Raw genomic sequence first — 26,685 nt, 5'->3', positions numbered from 1 at the left:
TATCTACTTTGTTAATCTTACTGAGTACCTGCTGTAAACTGTCTAAACACATTAAATACCTGTTCTGTATACCTGCACACTCTCTGTACTGTATTTGGTGTACCGGTGTGAACTTGTATGGCAATTTTACTAGATACCTTTGTACTTCTCTATCTCTCTACCTCTCTTTTTATTTAGCTGTCTATCTAGTGAAAATATTTGGAATTCATCAAGAGAGAGGTTTAAAGTCGGCGGTGGCGGCGCGCCCTGACACTGCGCAGGCGCCGCCACCCACAATGCACCGCTGTATTTGTCAGTCAGCTTTGGTTCAGCGTCGTGGTGCTACTGACGCTCCTCCACCCCAGATTGTCCACATATTTATGCCCACTGGGAACCCGGGCCATCACAGTGCCTGAGAAATCCAATAGAGCCTGAATTGAGAATCTTATTTATAGATATTTACTCGGAGAAAGTGAATGAGTGTATGAAAATCTGGTAGTGTTGTGTGGAGTGTTGGGTGAAGCCTGTGTTGATAATGCGGTAGCAGGGAAGAACAGGGCGGGCTGAGGTGTTATTTAGCGCGGCTGTGATCACCCTGGTGGGGCAGGGAGGGGCAGCAGTGAGGGCAACACTCCCGTACACCCACCTACTACAGTACCTCCTCGCTCTCCTCTCTTAACATCCGGGAAGTGTACCACAGGATGACAGGTACGCCCACACCGCCACACGCCCACATCATCACCACCACCACGCCCAGACACTAGCCATCTCACCCATATTATATCGACTACTTCCACATAGCAGCTACCACGCCCATTATAGAACTACCACACCCACTGGCGACACACCACACCGTCACATGTAAACACCACCGCAGGTCATGTGTACACCGGCCACCATCACCACACACTCAACACCAGTTTAACAGTTACTTTACCTATATTTAGATTTGTGTTCAATATATCTCTTTATTTGGTAATGTTGTAGTGTGGCTTGATTATTGTATGTGGAAAAGTCTTGTCAAGAAAAATTATTTTTTTCTTAATTTTTGTATATACAGTATATGGTATTTTAATAACTAAATCTATTTTAATTGAAAATAAAATGTCAGATTTGCAGATGAAACATTAAATATTGAGGCAGTGTAATTGTGTAACAACTGAATTGACAGGAATGTCAGGAAAATGAGGGAATAAGATGTTTCAATTTTTTTATCATAAGCTTATTTCAAGACTTTTTAAGTCAGGGTTATCAGCTGAACACCATAGAAGTGTCGTTAGTAATTATGAAGATCAGTATTGTGGTCCATTGTCATGATGATGGCTGCAGTCTCATGCACTGTTAAGACGAGCAAAATGTGGAATGAGACCCAACCTAACCTAAAAAAATATATATTAGAAAATTTAGGGTTGATGTTTATGATTTTTACAGGAAAAATGAATTCTAGAAGCTATAAAGTTTTATAGAACTGGATGAGCAAAACATATGTAGCCAGTCACCCTCACTAGATGACACGAGTATAGGCACAACACTACCGGTAAGCCTTTGGTCTAGACCCACGAGACTTGACAATCACTACTGGTACCTCCTCTGCTGCATATGATGGTTTTTAGGCATTTGTCCCTAACAGATAACCTCCCGGTTCTCTCTCTCTCTCATTGTACTACAGTATTTTGGTGGAGCTGTTCAGTTCACAGAAAATATTTAGCTAGAAGTTTACTTTATTTCATGTTTCAAGTGCTATTCACAGTTTGCTAGTGATCCCGTTTGGGCGCCAGCAACACTCATTCCATAGTAAGACATCTGATATAGGGTAATCTGTTGAACCTAGTACAGTATATCTAGCTATTATGAGTTATTCCGTACCTAAATTTAAAATTAATTAGCTATTCATGTTTCTGCCTCAAAAAATTACAGGAATTGAATTTTGGAATTTGTGTTACTTTTTGTTGCTGAAGACGAGTCTGGCACATATGAACATCTCTCACAGACTGCTGATGCTGTTAAGGGTGTGTTCAGAAGTAAAGATAAATTAATTATAGTGGAGAAGCCTTTATCCTGTTCATTAATGTATATAGGAGTTTTCCATTTATTTCTTAATTTCCCCTTTCCTGATTATCTGGGAAAATATCACTCTCACTGCGAGGTAACGAAAAGCATGAAAAAAATAAATAATGAAGTAAGAGTAACTGCTGATAATTGTCTAAGGTAAAGTAAAAGATATGAGAAGAAAATTCACCCACAAGTAACACAAGAAAAATAAATATGGTACATTAACAATTTTAGCTTGGTAATGATGGAATTTTACCTTGTTAAATACCATCCACTTTTTATTAAGGATTTTACAGTTCTGCATGACCATATACAATGTTCTAGAATCTTCTTTCAAAAGGATATTACTGTAGTTGTTTTGTTCCACATGAGATCTTACAGGAGCTCATCAGGTCTGGTTTGTTTGTTGTTTGGTATTAGATTGTGTCATCAGTGTGAGTAGGTCATTTTAACCTTCCCCCAAAGTCTCTATATGTGTGCTCCCACTGATTAGAACCCCCACACATAAAGGGTAACTCAGAAGTCCTGCACAGTTGATAATTTAACTCAAATAGGTAAACAGAGTCACCCTATTCTCATTACACCCATTACCCCATCAGGTGCACCAGCTGTACCCTAGTGGCAGGAGGTATTATTACAAGTTGTGTCTGACCAATCAGCAAACTTTTCTCTAAAACCTGTGGCTCTGCTAGCTTGTTCAAGGTAATTCAACATCCTTGAATCAATTTGTTACCAAGTGCCAACTACTGGAGAAGTATTTAAATGAGACTGTTCGTAGTTGACATGTTTATTGATCTTTCAGAGTCCAGGTTAGTGTGTAGCTATGTCAGGATGGGTGCCTGTAGTTGTACAGCCATGTACCTTGTGATATGAAATTCACTAGCTCAGTACCTCGGTCTATATTGTATACAGTACTCTATGTACATTTGTTTTTTTTGGGTCCGACTAATTACCCGAATGTACCCAAATGTAGCCAAATATAGCCGGAATGAAGTCAAATAATGGTCCTAGATGAATAAATCGGACTGCCAATCACTTCTCGACTAGTATTTGGTGTCAGAAAGTCACAAAAAATTGGAAAACTTACTTTAATCTGAGTTAATAGATCGCGTGCATAGAGCAATGAGTAGAAGCATTGGGTTGCCCAAGTATTGAAGGCTTAAGAATCTTATCATTGCACAACTGGGAACACTCCACACATGTAACATGTTCAACCATTACCCCCAGGTTCAGCCTCTTTTTAGTTCCCAGTTACACGAAGGATTGCAAGAAGACAGGTAACTACTGTATAGCTTACTAGCTTTAACAGTCATAGAAGTGATGAACCACAAGCTGGACCATTTCACGGACATCCCTTCCAACCTCATCAACACTGTACCGTACTTGTTGCTACTGTTGGCAAGGGGATCTCTGTGAAATACATTGTTCCTGTGATGCTGATGCCCTAGTTGGAAGCTGTTCTTGCCCACATGAAGCCTGCACTGGGGGACTGTGCCCTTTCTGACTGAAACTCCTGTTTCTTGATACACTTCATGTTCATCGACAACCCCCAACACTATTGTATTTCCCCCTCACAGAATACATTAGGGACACACCTAAGGAATGCATGCCCTTGTCAAGAAAGGCACTTCCTTTGACTTGACCCATGATGACTCCGCTGTTGATGTTCTTGCCTATGTGACTCGCACCACATCCTCCTTACAAACACACATGACATTTAACTATAATTGGGACTGACCAAACTTTTTTGCTTCCTAACTGATAAGGGAAGGTATTATTCTGAGTATTTTTTCATTTGTCATTCAACCTATTCTATATTGTATGTAACTTATTATTGTATGGTATGGCCTCAGGAACTCACACCATACATCATCTCTTGTCTAAAATGGCAGCATGTCCTCTTTTGGGTGCTTGTAGTGCTGGACAGACACTTGTTCCTCTCAGTTCCTGGTTGAAGTAAATGTTACCTCACTATATAATTGTATCTACCTGTACTGTATATATATACAGTATATGGTTATAGCCTAATATATAACCTAATGGTTGCAGATGGAAGGTTTAACCAATTCAGGGATTGATTTTCTAGATTAGTTAGCTGAATGGATGGCCCTGTGTAGCACCAGTCACAGTTGAGGTCCAAATCTTGGGTTTTCAATCCCTTGATTTGTGCTTGGATATAAACTGGGATTTCAGGATCAATACTGTGTTTAGTCTGTTTTATTCTAACAACCAGGTGGCTGCAGGGCTAGAAACAGTTGTTATGAAACATATTAGTTTTTATTACAATATTTTTACTGAGATTTGGTGGAATACCCTGTGTTGTTAGTGTTATAGTTATTAGTGACATAATTTGGATATGATGGGTCATCAGTGACCATCACATTTGGAAGATCAGTCTGGTTTCCATCATCTTCTGTGTTGTTTCAAGAATGTCATGTAAAGAGTAAGGCAGTGGTGGTAACACTCTTTTAATAAGGTCATTGATTATGAACCATTGGTTTTAAGGGTGGCGACCTCAGCTTAAATCTCCAGCATCACCGTGAACACCATTGAACTCACTCAGTGGATTTGCACCCTTCACTTGCTTGGCCTAAAGGGGATGACGTCTTCCTTGGACTTCCTATGGGTCATTTTACTGAATTCAGTCCTTCAAAGTGAAGCGTCTGCATTAGTGAAGATGCTCATTGCTTGATAGTTTGATGAAATTTTCTTAACCATTGGACTTTGTGCCACGCGAGAACGTAAGAGTTATATGGGTATAGTTATTCTTTACCCTGGCTCCTGGGATAAAGGGTGTGAGTCTCTCTAATACTTGGCACTTCATGCTGACATTTGGCTTGAGTCTTGTGACTTGCACTAAAAGATAGGGTTTTGAAATAATTTTCTCTGATAATTCTAATTAGGGTTGCACATAACTGACGTTTGCGTTGCATATGACCCCAGCACGACATACGTAGTCTATTTATAGGAGTATGATAAGTTGCTCTATGTGTTCTGAACAGCTGCATTAGGTGTCCTGTATGTGATATTTGCTGTGCATGTAACTGCTTTGATCCAAGGCATTATCAAGCATGTGTAAAGATTTTAGATGATATTCTACTTTATGGAACAGATTAGGTGAAAAATTTTGTTTCCAAGTGATTGTGTGTGAGCTTTTATCTCTCCAAAAAGTGATGTTTTTGTTTTGTCCAGTCAGGAAGTAGGAGACAAATTTATTTTGGAGAGACTGACTGACTCGCAGTTACTGGCCGCAGGACAATCAACTCCTTTAGGGATGGTCGGTTATTGGTGGGGAAATCTCTGCTTCAGGATTAGATATTCCAATTTCTATAGCATGTGATGATTTGAGGTCAGTGATGAGTGAAATTAAGATGATTGACTCTGAAGGGGTATTTTTGAAGACTGATTGAGGAGGCTACACAATATATTAAGACTTAAGAAAAGCATGTCCACTCCCTGACCTGCCACCTTTATGGTCTGTGAAAGGTGCTCTTGGACCTTGGTGATGAACTTGTTGTTGGAACTAGGATGTGTATGGTATGGTGTCTGCATCTTGTTGACTCATATGGAGGTTTGGTGAGATATTTTATGTTGTGAAGAATCTTTCTTTCCTGAGTTCCTTCCCAAGTTTATATACTGTATATATAAAAAAAAAAAACTAATTATTTTGTCATTAATACAAATACCCTTTGGGGAGCTAGTTAAATGTCAGGACTTCAACTCTTGTTGGTAAATTCCAGTTTTAGGACTAGTACCGGTAACAGGTTACATCTCCCATTCAACTTCTACTCAAGAGTTACCAGCAAAAAACTTTGCTCTGTTATTTCCTCTACCTGTTTTCACATCAACTACAGTATCCGGTACTAGACTGTTTGAGCATTTTTGTGAATGAGTCACTATCTAAAGCTGCTCTTGTGAAGGGTGATAGTGAGTTCATTAGGTATTCTTCTGATTCAACTTGAAGAATCTATTAAATTTTTATATCTTGAGGCCAATTCTGTGTGACCCATGATTAAATGCACCCAGTCATTTTTTTATTTTTCTAAATAAACCTCCGAGGTCATGATGGCAGATAGTAAATCAGAAGACCACTCACTTTCTTTAACTGATAACTGTTGCTGAGATTGATAGATCAGAGTTCACAGTTTGTAGTAAGACATGGAGGTGTGATGCTGCACAGGTCACACCTCATTTAACAGTGCCATAAGCCAGGTTCATATTAATAACTCCAACACTTGAGTCACTAACCTCCCTGAGGAAGGATGTTTTTCCAACACCATTATTTACAAAAAGATACCGTAAGTGCAAGCCTCATTGACGCTGAGGTTGGAGTGTGCTACATAATTATTGGTGTTGTTTAAGGTAGGAGTGTATGTATTCCTCTTGTATCATTTTGCTGGTGTTTACAAATGTAGTCCAATCTGTTGTTTCAATGAGCATTTCCTGGCAGGCTAGGGGCCAGCCTGAGATTTCTGAGATGCTTGTTGGCAAGACCTTGGGTAGTACTGTACTGTATAATCATGTAGGGGTAGGATTATTCCATCATCTCTGATTGTGTGGGGGAGTGGTAACGATGGATGCTACACGTACTTTGTTCGTTTTGATTAGACAGGCTGTAATTCACACCTCAGAATTTGTTGGGCATGTATGTGTTATTGTACTGTAAATATATATATATATTTTTTTGAGCAGCAATTACAGAAGGACCCGTCGTGGAGTACATTATGTTGGGTTTTATCAGAGAGGGCAGTCAGGAGATTCTTGTTTTCCTTAATACTGGCAGAGTAAAGTAACCTCAGAGCAGAAGAGGTACTTTTTTGCCCTCCAGGAAGCCTAAACAGAAGCCAAGAATACCTGCAACATTAAGAACAAGTGGTGGAGGTACAAGATAAAGGAGATCCGTGGCCTTGCCAACATTCATAATTTGTACAGCTATTTCAGCATGGCCAAAAATATGGGAGGGGCCTTTTGAAAGACAACCAGTCCACAAAGATGCAAAGGATACAACATGTTGGTGGCATTGTTGACGAGAAGATCTTTGACTCCATCCTCCAGCAATCTGTTGGGATCTTGGATCAGCCTCGTCAGCCATCAGAAGACCCTCTAATTGACAGGACACATTTCCCAAGGGAGATGATTATCCTCTGATTCAAGTGATCATCAGAGAGGGAGAGAGACTGCTCGAACTGTCACACGTGTTGGTAAATTTGATGATATGACTGAAGTTAAGGGTTTACAATTTTTGAAAGCAGGCAATATGAACTAACCCAATATACAGTAATGACTAAAGAATAGACTGTCTTGTTAAAGTTGGTTCATGTTATCTGCTTTCGTGTATTCTTCAATTTTGTTGCCTTGTAGCCAGTGTGTGACCCACGTGACCACTGCCCCTGCATGAAGAATTAACTTGTGATTTATAAAAGTTTACCCTCGTTTATTCTCATGTTCTTCACTTTCTTCTATAATTTAGGAAATCTCTGTGTGACATGTCAAGCAGAGAGTAGTGTGTGTCTCATAATTGTTAATGGACAAGTGTAATTACTACCCTTGTTATACGCTTAAAAATATTATTGCTGAAGCATAGTAATAACATTATAACGTCAGCAAGCTTGAAATAGCTCTCGTTATGAACAAATGAAGTAAATATGAAGGAAACGGAACCAAACATCTGCCATGTAATGATCCTAAAATTGAACATAATCGTATTTGTGTAAGACAGGAGACACTCGGTGAGTATGAAATCCACATGGACATATTTATCTGTTTTTATTGAAGGCAGGATATTAACATACACTGTGCAGGGTAATACATAAGAGTCAGCGGAGTACAGTATAGTATATACACTGACACGTGAAGAGTTGTAACAAATTGTTTGTGACAGCTGAATGATACCATATGTAAGGAATAATAAATTTTGTATTGTGCCAGAAAATCTGAATGTAAAGTTATTCACTAGTATTGTAGGGTACAGTGCAGTACATCTTCTTAAGTAAAATGGACAATATTGTTTGGAAATTAGCAGATTATTCTGTCTTCACAAATACAGTACAGTTTCTGACATTAAGTGAAAGTGTGTTCAGACAATATATATCCCACTTAGCTTAGGTAGCTATGTAATTTTCCTTGTATAGTAGTACGGTACAGTACTGTACTTAATTGAGAAATCACAGCCGTGTTTTAAATAAATAAGGGGTTAACAGGTGAATTTGCCCTTAATATTTCCAAAATAATAACTAAAATGCAAATGAGGAATAAAACTATTTAAAAAAAAATGAGAAAATATCCCAGCAAATATAAACTTGCTAATTGCTATTTTGTAGTCTTTTGAAGCAAGTTGATCTTGATACTGTATATTCTAGGAGCTTCAATACAATACAATACAGTACTGTACTGTACAGTACTGTACTGTACTGTACTGTACTGTATTTTCCATTCCCAGCTCCTTGACAGATTATTGCTAGGATACAACCATTTTCTGGGTGGTGGTTGTAAATATTGTAGATGCACAAATGTTGTGTTTTGTAAGGTACATTAGGTTATTGGCTCAGATTACAGACCGTACCAGTGTGTCATATACAGGAGGGAACTCACCGAGCAAGTAACTACTTTACTGTACGTACAGTGTTGTAGTAATTTTCACGATACAACACCTTTTCTCTCCAAACTGAAAACATGTTTCAAGCATAAAAATAGTCTATACTGTATTACTGAGAAAATGTATGTGAGGGCGATTTACAACTTACGGACACAACGTATTTGACGTTTTAAATACAGTATTCTGTACAGTATATAGAATACTGTCATTCACTCTATAACCCTGGGAGTGTAGCAGCCTGGTTGTAGTTAACAATAAAGTTCACTTATGTTGTGCAGTGGACCACCTTCTGGTACAATCTCCAGCATATTTACCTGTAAAAATTTGGATCCCTTAAGATGTTTCCTCCCAGCTTACTGTATTACACCTATGGATTTACCACCCTAATGTTACCTGGGGTGGGGGATTAGCTTAGTGTTAGGTTGGTTAATCTTCAGATGAAATAAACTGGGGTTCCTAAGTTTCATGAGGTCCCAAGTATCTAACACCCCCAGCACCCAGCTCACAACACATATAATTGTCTTTAAGCTCCAGGAATGAAAAAATGGCCCCCCCCCCCCCAAAAAAAAATAGAGATGAAAACTATACACATTGGAATGAAAATTTTTTGGTTAAGTAATATTATTAAGCACTAATTGCTATATAAATGTCAAAACTATGACTAGCTTAAAATAACTACATTGGTAAACAAATGAAAAGTGACAGGATTTGGTGAGCACTGTATCTTTAAAGATGACTTCAGCCGACATAAATAAAAGATAGGGAAGTTTGGCTTGCGATGGGTATCATATAAGGGTTGTAAAACAGTGAAACAGTTGTTGTAAGAGAAAATAGTATTTTGAGGAATAAAGTGGACAGTGAGGAAGAATATTGATGCATACCAAATAAGGATGCAACAAGTAGGTGTTGGGGAGATGTTTACCAGAATGTGAGTTGAAAATGTGTTGGAGGGAACTACTGACTGATAAGACAGTTGAAGGTGTTTTGTCACGAGTTTGATTTTGCATTATTGAGAGAAAATTTTTTTGAATAGAGATGAGAATCGAAAGGAGAGATTTTTTGTTATAAAGTAATATTATTAATCTTTACTGGAATGCTGTGTAGAAAACTAAATTATTTTCCCTAATGTTAATAAAGTGAAATTATACTTTGCTATGCAGGAAGATGGATGAATAGGAAATGATATAAAGTTTGAAGAGCAGTCAGAGCAAGGTATAGTTCCCCCAGTAGTATATGAAGTAACTGGTCAGACGTTTGTGTAAATGGCCCCCAGCTCTAGCTCTACATGAGAACTTGGAGGGAGATCTGTTTGCTAGAGGACAAGCTTGATGCAGTGTTTGCATGTTAATTGAGTTTACACAAGTTGATTTCAGGGCTCACCTTGTACCCTTGCAGGTCTGTCTTTGACTAGACTGTAGTGTACCTTTGTGATGCTGATGTGTTGCAGGTTATGTTATGAGCAAGGAAAGGATTAAACAAATTTATATTGAAAATTAAAAGAAACTAATGATAAGGTGTGTAATGGATTAGGAACAGTGGTTAGCTCATGGTAGGGAACAAATGGTTACAAAACAAGGCAGTGAACAGAGGCTTACGTATATTAATGAGGAAATTGTATGTGTCGGGAAACTAAGGAAAGTGTGTTTATTTTATCTTCAGTACTAATGCAGTTAATGATGTTACTCATGATGAAAAATATCTTGTGCTGTCATTCCTTTAGTTAAATTAAGAACTAAGACCCATTTTTGGTGTGGAGACTGACCTTCAGTATCTTGTAGTATTAAAATATAAGAATAATAGGGATTTTGTAACAGTTAAGGACATTCATACGGACAGATACACATGATACAAACAAGATCACACGTTTTCAACTAACTGATGGCTGACTCACTACGTGTATACATCCTTTATTACTATCCTGGGGCGGTGTGGGGGAGAAAATAGTGTGGTTGTGGTGGCTAAAGAAAGTGGAGTGAATTGTGTGTGTTAAAATGATTAGATATGACACAACAGACAGAGAACCAGGGGCTATACCGAACTGATTCTGATAAACTCTTATTCGGTGTTTGTGGTTGTTGTATTTTATTTTTTGCGTATTTCTATACTTTGTTCATACGGAGGGTGATAGTGTTGGGTTAAGTTGGTTTTGTTTTAATGACAGACAACGATGATAGAGTTATGAAGGCTTAATAATCGTCATATTATTATAATTGTCTGAATAAGGGAAACACTTGTCGTGATAATGGCATGTTCATTTGTGTTTATATAAGATCAAAGGTAATAAGTATTTTTGAAGTGGTAAATATAAATTAGATTTTAATACAGTGTGTGTGTATGTGTGGCTAGACCTCAAGCTACTGTAATCTCCTTAAAAGAACAACGTTAAATGTGATTTTTGGCGTAAAATTACAAAGCTGTGGCATTTTATTCTTTGTTGTCTTGTCATCTTATTTATGACTGTGAAGAAATCTAGTGAGGGCTTACTGGAAGCATGTGTTAACCCAGTGATATATATATGTACTATACTATGTTAATGCACTATTAGACTATGGAATTAAGTGCACATTACCGGGTATGTCTACCTTGTATACTGTTTACTGTCTACCTTGTATACTGTTTACTGTCTACCTTGTATACTGTTTACTGTCTACCTTGTATACTGTTTACTGTCTACCTTGTATACTGTTTACTGTCTACCTTGTATACTGTTTACTGTCTACATTGTACAGTTTACTGTTTACTATCTACCTTAGGGGTCAGCTATGAATCCCTTGCACTGTTGGTTTAAACCTGGAGTATAAAAGTTGTCAGGATTATTTCAAGATGAGACACCACAGTCCTAGGTTTAGACGATAACAGGTATTCCACTGTTATTGTCTTGATACTGGGGAACATGAGAAGTTGTAACGTATGTGGGTAATGTAACCTTAGAAAATGGGAGTATTTGTTTATTGAATATTTAAAGATGTGTATGACGTCATTAACTCCCGCAGCTAAAAGATAAATTATTGACGTCATCGGTGTATTGCTTCATTATACATATTGCGTTAGAAGTCATAGCTGTGAGAGTTTATTTTGTAAGCAGTATGCTGTACTTCTGAAAGCCTTTACACTAACCTTATAAAACATGTAACAAGAAAAGAAGACAAAGTTTTGTAAGAAAATTTGAACTTGAAGTTATGATCAAGTGTTGTTAGTTTGTTCAGTTTGTTCAAGGAGACTTTGTTAGTTTGTTCAGAAACACTTGTTAGTTTTTGCTGTCCAGGATGTTGTCATGAGTGTCTTTGATGTAGGACAAGAATGATGCATAATTCTGCTTGGTAAATATATAGTGCAGTATATACTGTAGTTTGAGCATTTACAGTATTGTTAATGTGAAATATGCTCCAGTTGTGTGTATATTGTATGTATGTATGTCACGTATTGTTGTATGTTTAAAAAGTATTAATTGTACCTAGAATACCTTTTTTTCTGTATTTTTTCCTTTATGGACAAAAATAATTATGACAGGTATTAATTAATTAAGACATTTGTGTTTGAGTCTACTGCTGCCTGAGCCTTCATCCGGAACACACTGTGAGCCACGTGTTGATTCAGAGGCGGCGTCTTGTGGTTATTAGGATAGTTAAATGAACCTCGTCTGTACTCAGGCCGGGTGGGGGGAGGTGAGGTGGGCGTGGTTCATTTTCTTCTTCCTCCCGCTCTTCTCCCCCTCCCGCTCTTCTCCCCTCCGCTCTTCTCCCCCCTCGCTCTTCTCCCCCTCCCTCTTCTCCCCCCTCCCGCTCTTCTCTCCTCCCCTCTCTTCTCCTCCTCTCTTCCCCCTCCTCCCCCCTCCCTCTCTTCCACCTCCCTCTTCCCTCCTCTCTTCACCCTCCCTTCCCCCTCCCTCTCTTCCTCCTCTCCCCCTCCTCTCTTCCCCCTCCCTCTCTTCCCCCCTCCCTCTCTTCCCCCTCCCTCTCTTCCCCTCCCTCTCTTCCCCCTCCCTCTCTTCCCCCTCCTCTCTTCCCCTCCCTCTCTTCCCTCCTCCTCTCTTCCCTCCTCCCTCTCTTCCCTCCTCCCTCTCTCTTCCCTCCTCCCTCTCTCTCTTCCCTCCTCCCTCTCTCTCTTCCCTCCTCCCTCTCTCTCTTCCCTCCTCCCTCTCTTCCCCCTCCTCCCCGCTCCTCCTCACCCTCCCGCTCCACTTTCCCCTGTCTCCCTCCTTCGTCAGGAATATGACCTAGTTCCTCGGTGATGAAATTGTCCTCTTTTCCTCCTCTTCTTACTCCTCTTCTACCACCTCCTCTTCCTCATTCTGTTTCTTCTTTTTTCTTGTATGAAATTGACGAATACCATGACCAAAAATGCCGAGAGAGTGCTCCGTGGCACACCAAACATGACGTATTTCTGGGTGGAGAATTGGTCGAGGGTTAGTGGCTTGGCAACGCTTATCAAACACAAAAGGAATAACTGAATGAGAGAGAGAGAGAGAGAGAGAGTTGATGTTCCATACTCGACTACAGGTGGGAGGTGAGAGTGGTTGGTAGGAGGAAGTAGAGAGAGAGAGGGGGAGGGGTTGTAGGAAGGGCAAAGGTGAAACTGAGGAATCTGGTGTGAAGGAGAGAGGGAGTGAGAGTGGTGGGGGAGGAAGTGAGAGAAGTTTGTGGGAAGGCCAAAGGTAAAATGGAGGAATCTGGTGTGAGGGAGTTATGAGGTGATCTCGTTACACCACGGGACAGTTTCTGGATGGCTTAGTTTGCCGTAGTGAAGGAAGGATGTATAATTGCATATGTTCTTGATGCTGTCGGCAAGTGCAGCCGTCTCCTCCTCCTCCTCCTCCTCATCTGAGATTCTTCCTTACTTCCCAAGAATCCCTCCTACTCCACCATGACCCCCTTCCTCCTAGCTCCACCTGGTGTCGAGTCACTCAGGGAAAATGGTGCTTATCAGTTCAGGAGAGTTAGTTGTGGTAATGTCAATGTTTTTCATAGGTACAGTATTAATAAAGGAAAAATGAACTTATTTTAGGTACTGACAATACGAAAAGAGGAAAACTCAAACCCTTTCTTATTTATTCAAGGAAAATTGGATTGTTTTAGGTAGGCCTACGTAGATTATCAGAGGGAAAACTCAAACCTTTTTCATAGTTCTCAAGGACCAAATTATCTTGTTTTGGTTCTGAGAATTACAAGAAGGAAAGAACACCATAGCAATGACTTTCTCCAGCTCAGGAGTTATCAAAGGAAAGTGTAAATAGATAAAGGACTTTCTCTCCAGACCTCCAGAGTTATACAAGGAAATTCACTTAGATGGGAAGAGTTTTGCTGTGCGGAGTTAACCCGGGGAAAGTTAGTAAGAGAGGAGGATGAGGAGGCAAGACCCGCTGTGTACATGTAAATAAACAACAACAAAAATATGACATGACTTTATTAGCCAAATATGAAGTTCAGGGAGATTAGACACCTCAGCTTATAGTTTCCTATCCTTTAATCCAATCTACTGAAACTTCATCCTCCCTTATGTAATCTAATTACTATAACCTAACTAAGCCTTTCCTTGCCTAACCTTGTCTAATCTAATCTAGCCTTGCCGTGCCTACCGTAACCTAACCTAACCTAACCTACTATAATCTAACCTTACCTTATCTAAGGTAACCTAACCCATGTAGGGTGTTCGGGTGAAGTAGGCTAGCGTTCACGAGGACGGTACCATCACCCTACACGATAATTATAACTCTTTGGATTAATGTTTATAAATAACTTAGTAATTAATATTATATAATGATTATGATGATAGCTAATGGTAATAATTAAATTTTATTGCAGGTTCGTTGGCATGTGATTGGAATGTTGATCAATGTGTAGCAGTGACAATCAGGTAATGTGTTGGGAAGTCGTAGTTGATGTACTGTACAGTTAAGGGACAAACTTTAACATGCAGAATATATTATCTCGTCCAGCAGAGTCGTCATATATAGTGGTGTTACTTTTATATGTTATATTAGCTTTAAGAGTTAATTTAAATAGCTAGGTGGAGTCTTGCATCGTGAGGGACATGGAATACACATATGGTGGGAAGCTTTGAGAATCGGGGCGTTTATGCTGACGGATGGAAGGCAAAACGCGGGATGACTGCGTGAGAGGGTGATGTAGGCGGCGATAAATGTGCTAGCTTGCTGTCACCATGACAACATGATTCAGGCTCCATGGAACACCGTCTGCTGCTCCACTGTACTCGGGGCTTATGTACATGTGTGTGTGGGAATCATTGTGTCAAAGATCACCTCATATTTCCTCATCTTCACTCCCCCTCATTAATCCTCTGTCCATCCTTCCACACTCACATCTCCCACGTCTCTTTACTCTCACCTCGTACTTGCTCACCTCTTCCTCCTATACACACCTCTCCTCCCTTTTCTTCCTCCTACACACTCCTCACCCCTCTCTTCCTTACATACTCCTTATCCCTCTCTTCCTTTTCCTCCTTTCACAACACCTCACACCCTCTCCACCTCCCTCTCTACCTCCCCCTCACACACTGACCACGGAATTAAGACCTCAATGAACTGGACATGGGTGATTCACTTGTACCACTCACTTTAAGGCCGGACTTTTCCCTCCCCCAGTGTTTACAATCAAGGCTCACAGACTTCCCTTTAGTTCTTACTCTACCTGACCATAGTGTGTTAGTTAGTGCCGGTGGTTTGGTTACTGTATATTAAAACTTGGTGTTGGTTTATAAGACTTGCTGTTTTATAAGCTTCTGGTGTGTGTGTGTGTAAACAGTGCCTCTCTTGATGCATTAGTATTATGTTGGGCTACTGGTATAATTCTAGGCTGGTGGTGTGACTGCTGGTATAATCTTAGACCAGCTGGATACAATCTGGTCTTGGTATAATTCTTAGGTACTAATATAATCCCGTGTTTTTGTGTTCGTGCGTGTGTGTTTTTTAGTGTATGTGTCATTATGTGCGTTTATGTGTGTATGAGTAGGTGTCGTTATGTGCTTTTGTGTGTGTGTTATGTGTGTACCAGTGGGGGACTTGCGTGTGTGTTTGTCACCGTGTGTGTATACGCTGTGTGTGTGTGTGTGTCAATAACTGCACTCGTGTTAATGTGTGGTGGTGGGTGCGTGCCTCTGTATATTGTATGTGTCACCATGTGTGTGTGTGCATCAACAACCAACCACACACACACACACACACACACACACACACTACCTGCACTACTCACTGTAATTAACGCATCACTGCCCACCAATACTTGTCAAAAAAAGAAGATTCCTGCACCTATTAGAGACGGACTCTCTCCCAAACTGGTGGTGGCCGTTTTCAGGTTTCCGTGGACATGTTTTATGCAAAGTATGCTTCAGGTCTGCTTCATAACCCATGCACCAGCTCGCCCAGGTACACTGTCGATACGTCAACGTGTTGCTGGTGTGGCCGCGCCCTTTTTGACTGTGTGTTACGTAGATCGCATCAACATTAGCCACCCCTCCCCCCCTCCCCCCATCAGCTTATTTCACCCATTGATCAAACGCCCTAACGCTACCTGGGGGTGGTTAGTTTGATTCAAATATATTGGTTTAGGTTTAGTTAAATTAGTTTGGTTAAGTTGAGTTGGATTAGGTTGGCATTAGGTTAGGTTAGATATGCATTAGAGTAATTAACCTAACCTAACCTCCTGTAATATTAAAAAAAATTATTTTTTGTGAAAAGTTGTAAGGTATGAGAGCCATTGGTAGCTTAAGTGTACAGGTATAATGAGTTTAATAACCGCAGTTTATTATGAAGTATTGACTGTGGAGGAGATGGGCAGCAGGAGTATCAAAGTTGTGTGTTAACATGAAGATTAGGCACCCCAGTTTACGTCATCCTAACGCCAATCTAATCTAACTTAACCCTAACCTAACCTTCCCTGATGAAATCTAACCTAAATTAACTTACCCTAACCTAACATATCTAACCTAACATGACTTGACCTGTCCTGACCTGACCTAACTTAACGTATTATTAATATTGTTATTATTATTGTCATTATTATTATTTTTATCATTATTATTATTATTAGTAGTATCATCATCTTTACTACTACTACTACCAGGATGGATCAATTTAACGTGGTTGAAAATATACGCCCGCGCTCTTCAGACTTGGGAGTTGAATACCGTAAATCAGTAAGTGAAAACTGCCCCTGTAAAGTGTATTGATGGCTTACTGACTCAGACATAAACAAGGAGCTTGGGGGGGGGGGTGGTGCTGGTGGTGTAGGGGCTGGGAGGAGAATGGAGGTGGTAGGGTAAGATGGTGGCACTAGGAGTTAAGGGGGAAGGTGCTGGTGTGTAGGTGGGGTGCTGTCTCTTCACCTCCCGCCAAGTAACTGAACTAAGACGCAACAACTGACTCACTCTCACCAGTATCGTATACAAGCACGCTGACGATGTATTGGTGAAGATATTTCTCTTTTGTTATGTCTCGGCTCTGAGTGTGTGGGAGATGGGGAATATATTGATGTGTGTCGTACTGATAGTGTGTGTGTTATCGTCCGTCGTTTGTAAATGTTGTTTGGTAGTCGTAATTAAGAAAGTATCGTAAGGCAGGGCAGTGATATTCTGTATAGGTAACTTTACTTGTGTTTCCCTGTTGTTATTACTCTCTCTCTCTCTCATTTGGGGGTAGTTTCAAAATGACTGAAAGGTGAGCAAAAAAGGCTGGGGGAGGATCATTGTTCTCAGTCTTTCATTCATTCAACAAGACGACTGTAAGAGGTGACAGCCTGACGTGTCTTGTGGACTCTTTAAAACTTCACTGTTAACATTAGCTGAGAACACACACACACACACACCTGTTGGCTTGATCAGTGTTGTAGGACAGGTAACTATCCCCTCCCCTCCCTCTCTGACCCACCCATTCCCTCTTCACTGTTGTAATGATCACGTTTAGGGTTAAGTGTCGCAGCTCACCACACACACATTAGGTAGTGTAAGGAAACAAAAGAGCGTGTTGGGTATAAGATGACTCACTTGGTTGGTTAGCTCAGAGATGCTCACACAAGACGTTACCCGGGGCAGGTGTGTGAGAGAGAGTGTGGGCGTGTAGGTGGGGTGGATGGGTGTAAGGATGGGCGTGTGTGTGTGAGAGAGTAAAGTGTGTGTGTTAAAGGAAGGCTGGCGGGAGTAGCTAAGGACAGACGGGTGGGGGGGTGCGGAAGGCGGTGGATTTATTGATTGAGGAGGAGTAAGGCAGGAGTTGGAGTCCGTCTGGTGGTGGTGTTTCTGCCTGCCCGGCCTCCCTCCTAACTTCCTTCCTGCCTTCCTCTTCTTCCTTCCCCCTTTTCCTTTTTCTCTTTCCTTCCTCTTTTCCTTCCTTCCTTCCTTCCTTCCTTCCTTCCTTCCTTCCTTCCTTTCTTCCTTCCTTCCCTTCTATCCGTCCTTCCCCACTTGTTCTACCGCCACACCACCCATCTACCTATCCTACCACACCACCCACCCACATATCCTACCACACCATCCATCCACATATTCTACCACACCACCCATCCACCCACCTGCCCTACCACACCACCCATCCTCCCACCTTCCCTACCACGCCACCCACCTTCCCTACCACACCACCCACCTGCCCTACCACACCACCCATCCTCCCACCTGCCCTACCACACCACCCACCTTCCCTACCACACCACCCACCTTCCCTACCACACCACCCACCTGCCCTACCACACCACCCACCTGCCCTACCGCACCACCCACCTGCCCTACCACACCTGGTCTAAAACGTGCGACAGGTATCATTTAGTATAACGTAAGGCTTGAATAATTCGCTGACCATTTAGGAAATTGGTTCTTTTGGCCCAAGACTCGGAACTGAAGGTGGGGGGGGGGGTGTCCTCGTTAAAGGTGTACGTGTAGATTCTGTAGAAGATATGTACCGTAATGTAGACAGTACAGTATATCCCATTCATGCGGTATATACTGTACTGTCGTCTAAATAAGTTATTCACACTTATAGACTTGAATCAGATGGTAGCTACTGTCCCTGGGAGAGGTATACATAAGGATGAATTAAATGGTACTGTATACATGGGAAAGGTTATTGTTTATTTTAGTGTAATCTACAGTACGATGCTCTCAGTATTTGCAACATGGATTGGGTGTGTAAGTAGATTGTGCAATAAGCTGAGTTATAATGGCTTCTGCAACAAGCTCATTATGAATATGATTTGCAACATGGAGGTAGATTTTATATATGGAAATACCAGCAAGGATTTTTTTAAAGATTATCTGCAATAAGTTCAAGTTATGTGTTCGTGAGTATGATTTGCAACGTTGAGATTTTTGCAACATTTTCTTTTTTCTTCAATAAATCCTGCAAGAAACATTAATATAAAGCCGGTAATAAGAGGCTTCATATACTGCCCCCCCCCCTATCCCACCACAGCTTCCTCCTATAGTGAACGTGGGACAGAGCTCTATATGGTGAACGTGGGGCAGAGCTCTATATAGTGAACGTGTATTACAAAGCTCTAAAAACGTGTATTAGTGAACGTGAATCTTCCATCTCCTTTATAACGAACGAACACACTGTACCCGGAGCCCAGATTATCGGGGTTGTGTTCAGCGTCAGTAATTGTCTATATATCTTTGAACGAGCGAACAACACACCTGCTCACTGTAGAGTCTCGGCACAGTTTCGACGCCATTTTGAATCAAGGTGTTTGTATGGCGTGGTGTTAGTGAGGAAGGTGTTTGAGACAGTGAGGTTCGAATCCTTTAGTGAGACGGATTCGTATACTTAGACAGTTAAGATTCTTGTACTGAAGTGTGACAGTCAGCTGCATACTATTAACTGAACCCCAGTCAGGTGTGATGCACTTAAATGAGACACTTTGCTGGATAGACTTTAGTGATGATTCAGTCAGATACGAACATTTAAATAGCTAGATGCACTTAATTGGGTCAGTCAGATGAGTGCACTTAAATGGGACAGTTAACTTGATACACTCAAGTGGGTGAGTCAAACACTTGCGAGCGAGACACAGATGCATCTCCATGTGGCCACTGGGATGAACATTGACCTTGTGAATAATTAATCAACAGTCCCCTGACGCAGAAACTTGATCAGGTATTTTTTGAAACCCGGACTGAATAATGGAATAACGTGATTTATTCGTGATTTTGGCCTTAAGTGACGTAATTTATTTGTGGGTGTTGGGTGTAATGTGTTGCACCTGGGCGAGTGTGACAGGCAGTTGCAGACCATTGATTGCTGTTGCATGCATTGTACTCCGTTGCGTCTTGCATCGCTGTTGATTGTGGGGTCTGTAGGACTGTTTATGCACGTGTCTGTGTGTATGCGTGTTTCTTTGTCTGTCTGTCTGTGTTTGTTTTCCCCAGTGCTCACACGAATTAATGCATACACGTGTTTCTCAGTGCACACACGCGACCCCTAGTGTACACACGTGTGGTAGTGCACACACGTGTTGGTCGCTGGTGCACGAGCCGTCCACTTGAAGGTGTGATCCTCACTTCAGTCCGTCAGCAGCCACGTGAGGCGCACACCCCTGCAGTGATGGTCGCCTTCAGGAGAGAGAGAGAGAGAGGGAGAGGAGGGGATTTTTGTCGCATTTCGTTCGTCTCTCCCTCCCCCTATCCCCTCATTCCTCTATCCTCTGTTCGTCCACCCTCCTCCAGGCTCCACCCTTCCCTTTCCTTCATCCCACTTCCTCCATCGTCCCCCCCCCCACCACTCCATTCAGACACACTTCCTCCATCGTCCTTCCTCCTCCAGCATGTCCCGCTCCCAGCATGGGGTGGAGGAGGAGGTGCCCCCCCAGCGTCCCCTTCGACGTGGTGGTGATGGTCCGCCCCGCTGAGAGTAGGATTATCGCGGCTATTGTGTACCGTTGCCGTACATTACCCAACTTACTCAGCCCCTCCCCCCGCCCACCCCACCCTACCTTCCCACCCTACCACCCTACCCCCACCTACCCTCCCACCCTACCCACCCTGATGAGTTTGTTATAACGGCCCGGTAGGAGATGGTAAGTGTGTCGTTTAGAGAATAGTCTGCCTGTTTTAAGGGATGTTCACACCAGTGTCTTATTGATTGTTGCCGCCTGGCCCCTGGACACGTCAATGTGTGGGGGTGTTCACGGGGGATGGGTGGGCTCATGCTCAACTGTGGTACTAAGTTCCCCACACCCCACCTTACCCCACCCCACCCAGGTTGTGAGAGTTGGAGAGTCAGGGAGAGAGGAGGGGGGGGGTGTGTAGCAAGAACGCTTTGGTAAGAGGAGGAAGAAGAGGTGTAAGGGGTTGGTGTGTGGCGTCATGCATCGTGGTTGAGTGGTGGAAAGAAGGTTGTGGTTAGGTTTGGTAGTTTTTTCAGGCATCGTGGTTGAGAGGAGTAGGGAGTGATGGCGGTAGTTTTTAAGCGCCGTGTGGTTGAGAGAGGTAATGATAGCATAGTAGAGACGCTCACAGGGGTACGGTAAGGTGAGGTGTGTGTGTGGTGTACATAGTATAGATCACCTGGATATTAGCCCCCTCCCCTCAGCTTATTTCACCTGTGGATTAAACACCCTAGTGTTAAACTAACCTAAGCCTAATCTAACTTGACTTAATCTAACCTAATCCCTTCAGGTAATTATGGGGTGTTTAATCATCAGGTGAAATAAGCCGGGGGGGGGGGTGATCTTGAGGTAAGGTGTTAGTGTGGCCGTCAAGGTGTGGTCCTGGTGGTGGGAATGACAGTTGGGTGGCAGCGAGGGTAATTATTCATGTGGAAAGGAATGACTGGAATAATAATGGGTCTTCTAGGACAACAGTGTATGAGAGAGAGAGAGAGAGAGAGAGAGAGAGAGAGAGAGAGCGAGCGAGCAGAAAAAGAGAGAGCGAGAGTGGGGGGCAGAAAAAGAGAGAGAATGGGGGAGGCAGACGCGGACAATATCCAAGAGGTTGTGTTGCAGTGTTTTTTGTTTTTGTTTTTATTGTTATTTGTTATGAAGTGGGAGCATAGTTTGTTGGGTCTGGCGTCAAGTGTTGGGGGGGAGGAGGGGCGTTGTTCCTCGACTTGAAACATAGTTGGGTGGCGTGGACGCATCACTCCGGACCAAAGTTACGAGCGAGTTAATGTGAATTTTGTTAACGCTGCAGCAGCTCGGCCTCAGTGCAAACTCCCGCCATCGCCCGTAAATTGCTTACTGCCTAACTTACCCGCCAAACTTACCCGCCAAAAGAACCGCCCCTTCATTTTTCCTCCTGCCTGGCACATTGAGGTTAATTGGCGACCCCGACGTTTTAACTCCCCACATTTTTTGCCTCTACCGGGCGGTACACCACATTACTGGGCTGTGTCATACACTGCTGTACTGGTGGTGGTCTGACAGTGAGGGATGTGTCATACACTGCTGTACTGGTGGTGGTCTGACAGTGAGGGATGTGTCATACACTGCTGTACTGGTGGTGGTCTGACAGTGAGGGATGTGTCATACACTGCTGTACTGGTGGTGGTCTGACAGTGAGGGATGTGTCATACACTGCTGTACTGGTGGTGGTCTGACAGTGAGGGATGTGTGTGCTGTACTGGTGGTGGTCTGACAGTGAGGGATGTGTCATACACTGCTGTACTGGTGGTGGTCTGACAGTGAGGGATGTGTCATACACTGCTGTACTGGTGGTGGTCTGACAGTGAGGGATGTGTCATACACTGCTGTACTGGTGGTGGTCTGACAGTGAGGATGTGTCATGCTGTCTGGTGGTGGTCTGACAGTGAGGGACACTGCTGTACTGACAGTGAGTGTGTCTGCTGTACTGGTGGTGGTCTGACAGTGAGGGATGTGTCATACACTGCTGTACTGGTGGTGGTCTGACAGTGAGGGATGTGTCATACACTGCTGTACTGGTGGTGGACAGTGACATACACTGCTGTACAGTGAGGATGTGTCATACACTGCTGTACTGGTGGTGGTCTGACAGTGAGGGATGTGTCATACACTGCTGTACTGGTGGTGGTCTGACAGTGAGGGATGTGTCATACACTGCTGTACTGGTGGTGGTCTGACAGTGAGGGATGTGTCATACACTGCTGTACTGGTGGTGGTCTGACAGTGAGGGATGTGTCATACACTGCTGTACTGGTGGTGGTCTGACAGTGAGGGATGTGTCATACACTGCTGTACTGGTGGTGGTCTGACAGTGAGGGATGTGTCATACACTGCTGTACTGGTGGTGGTCTGACAGTGAGGGATGTGTCATACACTGCTGTACTGGTGGTAGACTGAGGTTTGTGTCATAAACTATGTACAGAGTGGTCCTGTGCACCTACAATAATTATCAGTATAGTTGTTTTACCAACATTTATTGTAAGTAGAACAAGGAAGATTATTATAGTATTAATTACATAAGGTGACATAGGGACCTGTCGATCACCGTGCAAGACCGGGAGGAGAGTGAGTTATGAGGTTCAGATAAGACTGTCAACTTCCCTTCTTGGATCAGTTAACGTCTGTATTAACCATTTACATTAACCGACCATTGACCTGTAGAGAGATAACCAACATTTCTATAACATAACCGTGAACTTGGTGCGTTAACTTAGTCAGAAGAGGTGGTTTAGGTGAGGTTAACTGGGTGTCTCAGTACCGTGGTGTGTTAATCATAGCAGATACCCGGTATATATAATTGAATTTTATTATGGGGGGTGAGGGGAGGGAACAGATGTCCAAGGGGGGGGGCTGTATTATGGGTAGTGATGATGTAGTGGCTGATTATATGCCTTGTGAGGTCTCTCTCTCTCTCTCTCTCTCTCTCTCTCTCTCAACTGGTCATATTTTTAAGGGCCAATTCTCCATAATTTTTATGTATATTTTAGTACGTTATAAAATGTTATCAGGATCATTAAATACTGTGCAGTGATAACGTGTTGGTCTCTCCTCCCCTCCCCCCTTTCCCCCCGCCCCTCCCCTCCCCTTTCCATTCCAACTCCACTCTCCTCTCCCTTCCCCATCCCCTTATTGATTTTTTGCACTCAATCACCTACCCACTGACTGTGCCTCCCTGCGGTGGTACAGTAGTTCAGTTCTAAAAGATATCTCACCGTGACATTCTTCTCAGCTTCACCATTATGTTCGAGTGAAATTGGGTTGGTAGCCACGTTTATTTTGCCATGATGTTGTTGTTGGTGTGATTGTTGGAGTTGTTGTTGAAGTTGTTGGTGGTGATGTGTTTGTTGTTTAGTTACCATCTGTTTCCTGCTCGAGCGACGGCAGCTATTTCACACGCTCGATACTGATCTATACAGTATGTGTCTTCCCTCTCTCCTTCCTTCCTGTTGTAACTTCTTCCTCCACCTCCTCCGCTGTTTCCTTCTATTTCTCGAGTGATCATTCCATCTGCTTGTATTATATCAATCTCCACCTATCTATTTCCTGCTGCACTTTCCTATTCGATCGACCATTCCTTCAGCACACACACACACACACACACACACACACACACACACACACACACACACACACACATAACCCTCATAACACCATCTGTGAGGTAATTACACCACGTGAGGTCCCCCATAACACCATCTGTGAGGGAATTACTACACCACGTCAGGTCCCTCATAAACACCATCTGAGGAGGGAGGAGTTACTACACTACGTGTTTGCTGTTCAACACGTACAATCCTACATTAATCTGTATGTTCACTGTATGTTCCTTTACCTTTCTCTAATGAAGGCTTTTGTTAAACCACCAATGTATGTAATAAGTCATTTATGTCCAATGTATATTTTCAGCCTTCGGGCTGCAGAACTTTTTCAATAAACCGTTAATTATTATTATTATTATTATTATTATTATTATTATTATTATTATTATTATTATTATTATTATTATTATTATTATTATTATTATTACACACACACCTCATTCACCTGTGACAGCTCGTAGTTTAATATGGAGAACGTGTTGGGAGGGGACGAGTCGAGGGGACAGTGAGGTTGTGTGTTTTGTTGTTAATTAGGAACAGTACTGAAGGAAGACACTCACAGGATCCTAACTAAATGTAGGTTAGGTTAGGGTTGGGTTAAGGTGGATTTGGGTTGGTTAGGTTTGGTAAGGTTAAAGTGTGAGTAGGAGTAAGTTAGGTTGGGTTAGGTAAGGTTAGGTCAGGTCAGGCCAGGTCAGGTTAGGTTGCAACACTAGGATCATCTTTACCACCACACAGTACTCTCTCTGGCTGGGGGGTAGAGGCGCCACCATCCCGGTCAGTTGGGACTCTGGGCAGTCTTACAACACATCAGGAGTCTCTTGTGTGAGTCTCAGGCTCTGGTTAACCCTCTGAAGACGGTGGTTTAACTTGAGGATGATGGTTTAAATCTTTTGAGGATGGTGGTTTTACTCTTTTGAGGACGATAGTTTAACTTGACTACGGTTTTAATCTTGAGGATGATGGATTAACTCTAGAGGATGATGGTCTAACCCCTTTTGAGGACGATGGCCTAGCGCTTTGATGCTGTGCTCACATACCCTGGGGAACCACTCCCCCCTCCCCATGGGAACTACCGTACCCATCCATCACAGGGGAACACAACCTTGGTCTTTCTCGACTAGAAAAAAAAATTGGTTGTTCATCCCATTAAATATTACAATACCAATTACTTCAGGGGGATGGGGTGAGGGGGGAAGGGGGATCCTCCAGAGGGATAGAAGGGAAGAGGGGTACTCTAAAAGCATGGGGGGAGGGGTCCTTAGCTTGTCTTGAAGATGAAGACTTTGAAGCAAGTTGAAGTACCGTAGTAGATGACTCCCTCAACTCAGTAGCAGTTAACGAGGTAGTAGTGCCGGTAAGACTTGTTGTGTAAACCGTAGCACAGGTTGATAACGGTACCCACAGGCATGATGGCGCTGTTGTTGTGGTGTTGACATAATGCATATTAAACATCACTTGGGCTATACTAATGCGTTGCCTCATTCACATGTAAACAATAACATCGCCAACCAGTAACTTGAAGAGGGGGGGGGGGCATAGTGAGTACCCAGGGTAGATCTTTAACATTAGGTAGTTATCTCATGCCCATCTCTTAGCCTAGGCAACATTACATTCCCTCGAGCCCTGGGGAATGGATGATACGTTACGTCATTCCCCCTGGGAAGATCAGGTTCGTGTTTACATTAGGAAACATAACATTGGTCGCTTATCCTCTGGGAGTCCAATGTGTTTATCGTATCCCAGGAGATATTGGAACCTTATCTGGGGACATTGGAACCTATCTGGGTGGACCTATCTGGGTGAACCTATCTGGTGTATTTTTAGTCACATGAAATATGTTGGGGTGCGTAATGTTCAGGTGATCCGTTAAGTTCTGTATATAAGATGGTATTGAATATAGATCAAAGCTTACGTTGTGTTGTGGTGAGTTATGTTTTCTGTAGATAAGGAAGAGGTGAGGTGTCTTCTGTAGGTGTGGGCTGTCAGTGGATGTATCAGTTTCACACATGGCGGGTTTCAAAAGCTGGAGGGAGGCGAGGAATGTAGCTACACAGTCACACTTACGCACATAGATACACTCACATGCACTGACACAGACACACACTCGCTACTTATCAAGATAATGAACTTGATGGACCTGTTTCCATCACTGTCAGACGCCTTGGTGTGTGTTTTTCTTCTCAGGTGCTTGGTGATGGACGGGTCTGGTTGATTTATAACCTCACCTGGTCTAAGGTAATCTAATTAAGTGTACTCTAACCTAACATAACCTAACCACAACCAAACCTAATCATAACCTAACCACAACCTAACCTAACCTAACCTAACCCACACATTAACCTGGACTGACATGATGACCTGTTCTGAGACCCGGATTCATCTAACTAGACATTGACCTACACTTGACCTGTCATATGTTAAACTTGTCATATATCTTAAACCTGTCATACCGGTATATGTTAAACCTCTCATGTATTAAACCTGTCAGGTGCTGGAATAGCCAACTCGACCGGGTTTAAATTAATCGGCCTTCAGGAAAACACTTTAGATCAACCTCGCCTGATCTGACAGTCGACGAATCAAGATCTGACGTAGA

At 42.4% G+C, this 26,685-nt stretch overlaps 1 protein-coding gene across 18 annotated transcripts in view; it reads left to right on the top strand.

The window, feature by feature from the left end:
• Positions 1–294: 294 nt before the first annotated feature.
• LOC121862091 (catenin delta-2-like) overlaps positions 295–26,685 on the top strand; it is a 113,016-nt gene continuing 86,625 nt past the window's right edge. For 17 of the 18 annotated variants that reach the window (XM_042360060.1, XM_042360058.1, XM_042360045.1 and 14 more), the window contains exon 1: positions 295–687. The gene's annotated coding sequence lies outside the window, so the exon portion shown is untranslated. Of the gene's footprint in view, positions 688–14,459; positions 14,480–26,685 lie in introns of those variants that run through there. The other variant, XM_042360040.1, reaches the window with a different exon arrangement.

This window comes from Homarus americanus, unplaced genomic scaffold (genome assembly GCF_018991925.1).
Source record: "Homarus americanus isolate GMGI-L3 unplaced genomic scaffold, GMGI_Hamer_2.0 scaffold25013, whole genome shotgun sequence".
NCBI lineage: Eukaryota > Metazoa > Arthropoda > Malacostraca > Decapoda > Nephropidae > Homarus > Homarus americanus.
This window is presented reverse-complemented; position numbering and strand designations above follow the sequence as displayed.